This window comes from Physcomitrium patens, chromosome 3, assembly GCF_059467195.1.
Source record: "Physcomitrium patens ecotype Gransden chromosome 3, ASM5946719v1, whole genome shotgun sequence".
Classification (NCBI taxonomy): domain Eukaryota; kingdom Viridiplantae; phylum Streptophyta; class Bryopsida; order Funariales; family Funariaceae; genus Physcomitrium; species Physcomitrium patens.
In genome coordinates this window covers 6,771,522-6,783,054 of record NC_143412.1, presented here as the reverse complement: position 1 = coordinate 6,783,054, position 11,533 = coordinate 6,771,522, and positions in this window count along the sequence as shown.

Sequence of the window (11,533 nt, the reverse complement as noted above, 5' to 3'; positions counted from 1 at the left end):
TCTACCACTGTCGCTGACCGAAATGGTAAAGCCCTATATACTTCATACCTCCGACCCTGCTGTAGCTGGGGACATACAAGCTAAGGTTTACTCTACTCAGACAATAGCAGATGTGATGAAAATATTGGACAGATGGTAAAACTTAAAAATGAAAAAAGAAATGCCAATTTCAGTCTTTATGCAAAACGTGTTTGACTTGGTAAACGACATGAGAGAGATCGACAAGTCTCCAGATACTGTGATAGTACACAAGGTGTTCAAATGCCTGCCTATGAAGTATGAGACTTTTGTGAAAATTTTACAAACCAAAAAGGAAACGATGTCTCTTGCAAGCTTAGCGAATAGGCTTCCCATGGAGGAAACTGAGAACGGAGACAAGCGATGAAACCCTTGTTTTTAAAATCAGAAATATGTTGAAGGGCAAGCAGAGATCAGTTTTCAAGGAGAGATCTTCGAACTATGCTCATACACAAGTCCATAGAGAACCGTTTCAATAGCGCAGACCATATGAGGAGTGACGGGAGCAGAAATATGATCAGCGGTGTCCATGGTGTGGCAAACTGAGACACAGCGCAAAATTCTGTCGAGCCGCGGAACCTCAATTTGCAAATTTAAACATGTTCAGAGCTAATTTTTTGAAGGAGATCGCAGGAGACATTATCCCACATCGCCAGGAATACAAGAGGCTTTAAACATTCTCTCTGTAGACTCCTCGCATGACAGGGAATGGGTGATTGATAGTGGAGCATTAAGGCACTTCATCAAGGATCAAGACTACTTTTCTAGCATTAAAGAACCACCTCATCAGCAATCGGTAGCTACGGCAGACGGTAGAATGCACAGAGTAAAGATACAACACATTCTTGAGATTTTCTTGTTCGGATTCGAACAATGAAATGAATCTCAAGAATGTCTTGTATGTGCCGGGCTTAAATCTAGAATGTCATCTCAAGAATCTGATTTCCGTGGGACAGTATATACGTAACAATAACTAGACTTTGATTTTCGGAAAGACAAAATGTATTGCAATTTCTGACTCATACCCAAAAACGATCATTGAAATTGGCCACTGGGACAGTAAGTTCCGACTGTATAAACTTAACCTCGACGGCAAATGATCAGGTTCAAAGTATTTTATCCTTCTCGTTGATATTAGTATTTTCTCAATGAAAAGTTGGATTCATTTTCTCAAAGAAAAGAAACAAAGTCTTGAAAAATTCAAAGAATTCAAAACTATGATTGAGAAACAAATAAGGAATGTTATCAAGAGATTAAGAACAAACAATGGAGAGGAATTTACAATACAAACCTTTTCAAAATTTTGTATTGACAATGGTGTCATTTGACTATATATACAACTTTATACTCCTCAACAAAATGGAGTAGTGGAAAGAAGAAATAGTTCCTTTCTAAACAAGACAATGTGCATGTTGTTGTTAAGAAAACTACTTGCATTTTTATGGCCAGAAGTATCAAAAATTGTAGTATATTTATTAAATAGATTATTGACATGAGTAAATCACTCTAATGAATTACTAAAAGAATTATTTCCAAGTACTAAACCTCAACTTAGTCACTTGAAGGTTTTTGAATATTTATCATATCTACATATAAGACAACATTCAAGAAATAAACTACAATCATGATCAATCACTAGCAGCTTTTTAAATTATGATGAACAAACAAAAGGATATTGTAACTATCTACATCAACTCAAAAAAATCATTATATCCAGAGATGTCATTTTTGAAGAAACAATACTCAAGGATTATGACAAATTATCAAAGAATGATGAAATTATGGACAAAAACTATGAAAAAAATTCTAGAACTAATAATAATCAAGACTCTACATAATCAAAAACACAAAATTAAATTAGTCAAAGGTCCTCACAAGATAATATTTCTCTTGAAGTAGAAACATCTTCAACATCGTTAGTAATCTTAGAAAATATTAATGTCACATTATCATCTAATACTCAAAATATCAATCCAATTTTTAACTATACTTTAAGAGTAGAAATAGATGAATATCTAGTAAAAGAAACTCACATTGATATTTCTTCTACTAAGCTAGAGGATCCTGAAAGCTCTTCAAATTCTAAAAATAATTCAACTTGGCTTTTATTAACCATAACAAGAGTTGGATAACAAACAAGAACTCTAATATGGATGAATGAAAATTTTGCAAGTCTAATGACCATACTTGATTTAGAACCAATAACCTATTAAGAAGTAATACATTACTAAGGTTGAAAACAAGCTATGTTAGATGAAATGGAATCCAACTACAAAAATAAAACATAGTTTCTTACAAATCTTTTTCCAAATAAATCTGAATTTTTACAAAATGGGTTTACAAGGCAAAATTGAATACAGATAGATCATTACAAAAGTACAAAGATGGATTTTTGATAAGAAGCTTTAAATGAAAGGAAAGAATTGATTATAAAGAAATCTTTGTTCTCGTCATCAAATAGGCAATAATTAAGGCCATGATATCTATAGCAGCTCAAAAAAATTAAAAATCATATCATATGGATGTTAAAATTGTTTTTTTACATGTTGAATTAAAAAAATATAAATATGTTACTCAACCTCAAGGATTTATAATATCAATGAAAAAAAATATGGTTTGTAAATTACAAAAGGTAATATATGAATTACAACAAGCATCTAGAGCTTGATATGAAAAAATTGATTCATTTCTAAAAGGATCTAGATTTCAAGAAGAAAATAGTGATTACAACTTATATTCAAGAAAATCACAAGGTCACATCATTCTTATTGCATTATATGTGGATGACCTTCTAATGATAGGAAGCTATATCAAAAATATAATACAATTCAAAAATTTACTACACAAAAAATTTGAAGGAAAAGTGACAATTTCTTTGAAAGCAAAATGTATATAAGTGAAGGAGGAAATTTTCATGATTCAAAAGACATATGCATATAATATATTGACAACCTTTGAAATAAAAAATTATGTAGTTGTAACAACTTTGATGAATGAAAAATTAAAATTCAGAGTAGATATATGAGAGAAAGAAGTAGATCCAACATTGTATTAGAGTATTGTAGGAAAATATCTTTACTTAACCTACTCTTTTCTTGACATTCAATTTGCCACAAGAGTTGTTAACTAATTTTATAGCAAGGCTACAACAATCTTACTTATTGGCAATCAAAAGAATATTACAATGCATTAAAAATACAAAAGATTATAGTATACTTTATCCTAACAATAATATTACTAATCTTTCTTGATATATGGATTCTAATTGAATAGAAAACATGAAATAAGCACAATCAACAACTATCTTTGTATTTAATATTGATTGAATATCAATTTCATGATTTTTAAAGAAATAACCAATAATTATCCTATTTTCCTCAAAAGCAGAATACATAGCTTTAACAGATGCTTTTTAAGAAGCCACTTGACTAACTATATTGCTTTTAGACCTACAAATGGAAATATACCATCCAACAACTATATGTTGCAACAATATTGGCAATATTTGCATGGCTATAAATCTTAGAATTAATCTAAGAACATGACATATTGCAACACATTACCATTTTACTAAAGAATAAATGCAATAAAAAAAAACCAATATTCAATATATATCCTTATTAAAACAAGTGATTGATGTCTTTATAAAACTTCTAAGTTTATCTTTATTTGAGAAATTCTAAAAAAAAACTCAATGTCACAAGTACACTTAGTATAATAAAATTTTAAAAATAAAATAAAATAAAATATTAGCTTTATTCATAATTTTTAGCTTAAAATTTGCATCAAAAAAACTTTATATTTGGCTACTTTAAATCCCTTTACTTCAATCTCAAATGCTCACCATGAAGTATATTCTATAAGATGAAGCCTAATACAAACTGCATAGTATTTGCCTTAACTGAGTAATGATGACTTCAAAAATATTCAATTGAGACCAGATATACGACAAGTAAAGCTCTTTGAACAAATTGAATTTTAAGTAATTTCAAAATCATCAACTAAAGTATAGGCATTAGCGGGGGAAGCAACATCAATATTTTTGAATCAAAGGTATTAAGTAGAATAATAAGAAATTTTTCCTCCAACCATTTTAATAGCTAGTTACATATAATCATAAAGAATCTCAACAGTGTCTATACCATAATGCAAAAAGCATGACTGTCATGAATTTAAAATATTGACTGGAAATCTAAACAAGAAGCTCAAGAAGAATCAACAAGAACTAGATTAGTCAGATGAGCAGAAGAACAATACTACAGAGATGAGCTAGAGCTCCAAGAGATGTGTTGTCGAGATTGAGGATCTCCTCAGTCTCAGCTCCTATATATACTACAAGCTAGGAAGCTTCTCAAGTAGCTTCCACAAACTAAGAAGCTTTTCAAGCAGCTTCTATAAGTTAGGAAGCTTCTCAAGCAGCTTTCACAAGCTAGGAAACTTCTCAAGCAGCTTCTACGAGCTTGAAAACTTCTCAAGTAGTTTCTACAAACTACAAAGCTTCTCTAGTATCTTCTAGAATCTTCTACAACTTCTTAGTATATGTCCTTGATATTACCCCTCCTCTTTTAGCTTCGAGGTCTCCGAGAAGCACTCCTATTATAAATCAGTACCAATGTAAGAAATTGAAAATTTATCGCATAATGTCTGCAATATACTCCAATGTTTGCACAGCAAGTAGTTCATTGGTCCTTGTAACCAACAATAGTGTCATACTCCTTCGATTTCCAACTAGGCATGAACTTTTGTGTCTTCATTGTGAAAATGCCTTGCAAACACTCCTTCGAGAAGATTACCATAGGTAGATTCTACTTCAAACACAATCACTAGCGACCTATTACCAGGTATCCTTAGTCGTCTTTGTGGTACAAGTGGTTCTTCATCTCGGGGTCATCTTTGTGAGATACTCAGTTGAGAGGACATGACTATAATGGTATCTATCTCTTGGCTATCTATATTAGATAGAATAAATAAGCACTAAACATGGAAGAATGGGCTCATCTTACAGATTTATAGTCTCTAACTATATCTTTTAGAGGTTCCTTCTCTCCCTTCTTTGTAAAGTCGAGGATTAAGAGACTTCAAGAAGAAGAGACTTCACTGAAAAACTTTCATTGAAAGGGCTTAGGTTTCTGAGGATAGCATTGATGAAACTTCTGTACCTTTTGCGACGCATTGATAAGATTTTTACTACTTCTATTTGGCCATCAATTTGAGGATGGAAAGCTGAAGAAAGCTTGATATCGACCTTCAATATTTCAAAGAGAGATCTCTAGAACTTTGATACGAATTAGGTTCCTCGATTTGACACGATATTATCTGATAAACCATGATATCGATACACACTATCAAAGAAGAGCCTTGCTGTATCTTTGCTTGATGATGTTTTCTTGCAAGAGACAAAGTGTGCCATCTTTGTAAGCCAATCTATCACAACAAAGATGCTGTCAAATGAATTCGATAACAGCAAGTCCATAATGAAGTCCATGGAAATTAAAGACCATGGCCGACGTCAAATAGACAATGGTTGAAAAAGACCATAAAGAAAATATCGAGGATTCTTGGATCTTGAACAAATGTCTTAGGAGAGGACAAAATCCTTGACATCCTTCCACATTTGGGGCGACCAAAAATCTCAAGAAATAAGTTTCAAGGTCTTATTGAATCCAAAATGTTCCGCAGCTGGAAAGTCGTGTTGAGATTGGAGAACTCAAAGTTGTGCTAGTCCCTTTAGAATATACAACCACTCCTCAAAGTATAAAAGATCTCCTTCCATCTTGAACTTATCATTATTGACATGTTGCATGATATCGAGGGCTACAGAATCTTCAATAATTGCAGTACATACCTGGTTGAGGAAGTCAGCATCAATTGGCACTATAGCAAAGCAAAGCGTGAATTGTTTTGACTTCAACAATGTTGTACACTGTTGATCAAACGCTACTTCTCCAACCTTCGGTGCTAGATATGATCTCCTTAATTATGCATCAAATAGTCCTTGTTGCTTCCCAAATCGATAAGTAATAATAAAGTCAAACCTAGATAACAATATATTCCATTAAGTTTGATAATGATTCAGAACTCGAGCCGACATGAACTACTCCAAATTCTTGTGATTTATGTATATGGTCATCAGATGCGCAGCTCCTTTGAGAAAGTAATGCAACTCTTGGAAAGAATCCACTATTGCAAGAAGTTCTTTATCATGGATCTCATACTTGATCTTGGTAGCAGAAAACTTCTAAGAGTAGAACGCAACCAGATGAAGCTTCTCGTTTATGCCTATCTATGAATGTACAGCTTCTATAGCAAAATCTGAAGCATCGATCTCCAAATAGAAGGCCTTTGTAAAGTCCAGATGTACCAAGATTGGAGCCATGGTAAATGTCGTCTTAAGATCTTGAAATACTTTTTCCGCTAGAAGTCTCCATTCGAGCTTGTCTTTACATGTCAACCGAGTGAGTGAAGTAGCAATTTGAGAATAATTCTTAATGAAGATCTGATAGAAGTTAACAAAGCCAAGAAAGCATTGTACATCTATAATCGTCTTTGAAACGTCCCATGATACAATTGCTTCCACCTTCTTAGGATCCATCTTTAAGCCTTCCATAGTTGCAATGAATCCCAAAAACTCCATCTCAGTTTGATTAAACAAGCACTTCTCCAACTTAACATAAAGTCCTCACTCTCAAACTTTTTCAAGGACTAGACGAACGTGTTTCTCATGCTCTTCTACATTCTTGGAAAATATCAAAATATCGTCTAGATACATGACAATAAAATCATCAAGGTGCTCCCAAAAGATGTCATTCATCATGTGTTGAAAGACCACGAGAGTATTGGTAAGATCGAAAGGCATGACATTATATTCAAAATGGCCATACCTTGTACGGAAAGCTGTCTTCCATTCGTCTCCTTCCTTGATTCGCATGAGGTTGTAAGCTCCCCTTAGATCAATCTTTGTAAAGATCCTTGCATGCCTAAATTGCTTTAGAAGACTTAATATCAAGGGTAATGGATAATGATTCTTCTTTGTCACCTTATTGAGACCTCGATAATCCACACATATCCGCAGCGAGTCATCTTTTTTCTTCACAAATAAGATTGGTGCCCTAGCTAGCGACTTCAAATAACAAATGAAGTTCTTGGCTAGATTCTTGTCAATATACTTTCGCAACTCGACTAACTCTATCTGCGACAAATTGTAGATTGGACCAAAAGGTGGTTGTGCTCCTTACAAGTCTATGGCACAATCATATGGTCGATGCTTTGGTAGCATGTCAGCATTCTTCTTTTGAAACACGTCTTCAAAATCTTTATATTGTTCCAGTATATTTGCTGTCAAAATCTTCTCTTTGCTAGTTGGAGTCACATAAATGACAAACGGTGTGCCTTCCTTGGTCGATGTTATAAACACTCTTATTCCTATAAATAAGGATTTTTTTTTATTCGAAACCTTTTAATAAGCTTACTCTCGGAATGTTCTATAAGAAATGTCATTCTTCATAACCTTCAATCTATGGGTGGATTATGCATTTCTAACCAAGAAAGATCAAGAATAATAGGGTTTGACGGGATTCTAATAATATTGAAAATAATATAACTACTATGGTCTTTAAACGTCACTTCTATAGGTTCTGATTCATGGATGACACTACCAGATAATAAAAGTCGTCCATCTATTACTTCTATGTGTATGGATTTAGGTTTTTGTACAAGAAGAATCTTGTGATGCTTAGCAAATTTTTTATCTAAAAAGTAAGTAAATGCTCCTGAATCTAATAATGCTAAGGTTTTTATTTTTTGAGGGCCAAAAGATAGAAGAATGGTAAAACAATGGGCAGGTTGAGTAGAAAGAGAAGAACCTGATTGTTGTTGTGGTATTGAATTGTCCAGCCACACGATCCCTATTGTGGTTAGGCATCTTTGTTTTCCTGAACAAATGCACCTCTGGTCTTGACAATGCATCAATTTTGCTTCTTGGGGCAGTTTCCAGCTCTGTGGCCTGCTTCATCGCAATACAAGCATAGTCCTTCCTCCATATGTCGTTTTTTTTTTTTTTTTTTTTTTTTTTTTTTTTTTTTTTTCTTCTTATAGAATTAGGGTTTTGACACATATTGTGTCAATTTACATATCTTCCACTTGTGAATGTGAATTCAGGCTGCTTGCTAACATAATTGGAACGTGGTGAGTCATATATAGTCTTGAGCATTGGTCTTGATGACGTTGGAACAGGCGATTATCACACTTTACAACTTGGCTAATCGCTTCATTGATCATTTGTGGATTAGGAAGAAATAATAACAAATCCTTCATGTTGTCTCTCAAGTCCCAATAAAATTGACTCATCAATGCTTCCTTGTCCTAGTTGATGTCACATGCTAATTGTCTGAAATCAGTTGTATAGATTGATACGGAGCGTGCCCCTTGTTGTAGGAACCGGATCTTTGTTGTAGCCCATTGTGCCTTATCATGTTCACCAAATGCTTCCACAAACGCCTCCAAAAAAGTTTTGAAGTTGTTCAAAATTGACATTTTTTTCTCAAACAAAAGAACAAATCATAATAGAGCTTGCCCCGTGAGCAAAATTCCAACCAGTCCAATACGTGACTCCTGTATTGGATAGCGTTTGGACTATAAAGCTATTATCAATCTAATTTTATTGATAAAATCTCGAAACTTAGAACGCATACTATCAAACTTATCTAGAAGGCTAATTCGGGCTTCCTTTCATTGTAAGATCAATGGTCCTTGTTGAACTAGAGGCAAAGTTGCTTCTCTTGGTGTTGAAGCTTGAGGTTGGTGAATCTTCAATTGTGCCATCTCAGATGCTCCATCATTATGAAGTCTTGCAATGATTCCTTCAATCTTTGCAGTTCTCTGTGATAACGTAGCAAGAGTATTTATAATGGCGTCCAATTTGGACTCGAAACTTTCAGTCATACTAATATCTTGACCTCCAAGCATTCTAAGAAAAGGAAAGAAATGACTCTACAAGAAGGTAGTATTGGTTTAGAGGAGGATACTCCGCAACTTCTAAAACGCCTTAAAACCTTCAAAAAGAGGAGTAATCCACTCTTTCCAAGAAAGATAAGACTCCAATATTATAATAGAAGAAATATCAGTTTAGAGGAGGGTAATCCGCAACCTCTAAAATGCCAGCACCTTCAAGTAGAGGGATAATCCACACTCTAATAAGAAGGAACTAGCTCTAATATGAAAGATAAGTGTAGTCTCGACAAACTGTCACAAATTTAGAATACTGACTGGAAATCTAAACAAGAAGCTTAAAAAGAATCGGCAAGAATTAGATTGGTTAGATGAGTACAAGAATAATACTACAGAGGTGAGCTAGAGCTCCAAGAGGTGTGTTGTCGAGACTGAGGATCCCCTCAGTCTCGGCTCATATATATACTACAAGCTAAGAAGCTTCTCAAGCAGCTTCTACAAGTTACGAAGCTTCTCAAGCATCTTTCACAAGTTAGGAAACTTCTCAAGCAGCTCCTACGAGCTTGAAAACTTTTCAAGTAGTTTCTATAAACTACAAAGCTTTTCTAGTACCTTCTAGAATCTTCTACAACTTTCTAGTATATGTCCTTGACAATGACATTGCAAAGCCATCCAACCTTCTTTAAAAAAAAATCAAAAGAAAGAATAATTTTAGTCTAATTTTAGTAAATAAAAAAACCATACTTATTTGCAAATCAAACGGATACTTCAAAGCATTGTCATATTATGTATATTCTTGCTTTTGAATACATTGAACACCTAACTATAGAAGGTAAGTAAAAATACAACAATAAATTCCTATCAAGTCTAATGAAATCATAAATAAATCTTAAATAATCCTTTATAATCTTAATCAAACTTTAATCGATTAAAAATAAATTTAAAAGAAGTTACAAAAAAAATAAAATAAATAAAGAAGTCATAATTAATGTCAAAAAAATAATAAATAAATCCTTAAGAAAAATAAAAATAAAATCTTAAAATAATACTAAAAATAGAAAATTTTAAAAAAATAATAAAAAATCTTAAATAAATATTAAAAATAAAATCTCTAATTAAATCATAATTAAATCCTAATCAAATCTTAAACCTTAAACCAATTCTAATAAAATCCTAATAAATCCTAATAAATCCTAATCAAATATTAGATCAAATTATAATCAAATCCTAATCAAATTTTAGACCAAATTCTAATTAAATACTAATCAAATTCTAAACCAAATTTGATTGAAACTTAAAATCTTTAATTAATCTTAATGAATTTTTAATCAAATCCTAAATTTTAAACAAATTCTTAATAAATCCTACAATAGATAGAAATTTCAACAATTAATTATTTAAATATTAATTTTAATTCAAAATTTAAATACTTTTCAATAATTAAGTTGACAAAAAGTACCAAATATTTTTGAAAAGATCAAATATATCAAATAAAAGATAATTCCTAAAATTTGCTTGGATATTGGCCGACTTCCTTTTCCAATATTGATGTTGATATTCTAAAGCCAAAATCTATTAATTTCATTGTTTAATAGATCTCAAATTTTTTACAATTGTTAGAAGTCAAGTTTATTACTTGTACACAAAATATTATTTTACTCCAATAGACAGATTGATGAATATATTAAAAATCCTTATTAATCTTTTAAACCCCAATTTTTGAGATCTTAATATGTTTGAGCTTCAATAAACTTTGAATAAACCATTAGGTCAAGCTCAAACTTGCCACTTAAATTATAGACAATAATTATCACTGTCAAGAATAAGAACTTGATAAAAATAAATAAACAAGTGAGATTTTTTCAAAGAAAGATGATAAAATAGAAATGATTAAATATGTATATTAAGAAAGAAATTGGAATGGCTATTGCTAAAAGACAAGAAAAACTAAAGATCCTTCAAACTAGACTAGAAGTAAGAAAGGAGTCGATAATAGTGAAGAAGGCTTCATTCTTATCTCTATATATACTATCTAACTAAGAGCTACATGGCGATGTTCTATAAGACTTCTAATATATGTTGACTTTATAGGACATATGCCTTGACTTATAAGGTAAATTTTTCTATGTGTGGGCCACATAGTTAGCTTGGTCTTCAAGTTAATAACATGTGTACCACATGGCCAACTTGTTGACGACGTTCCTAATCCAAAAAGTTAATTAAAGACACCTACAAAGTCAAAGTAGCATCTATAAAGCTTCTAAAAAGCTTCCATAGAAGATATTATAGAATTAACTTATTTTTATCTACTTTTACTTATTTCTATCTATTTATATATGTAATTACTGGCTTACATGCGTATGTCCATGATATTACCCCCTCTTCTTAGGAGGAGTTCCACGAGGAGCGGTCATCATATGTTAAAAAAATCTATGATGTAACAAATTATATTTACCACATACTCAGATCTTTGTTCTATTTGAAGATGATTGATAGGACCTCTAACCAATCAATCGTTACTCATACCAAGGCGGAAGACCATCTAGTTATTTGATTGTTGTTGAGTCCT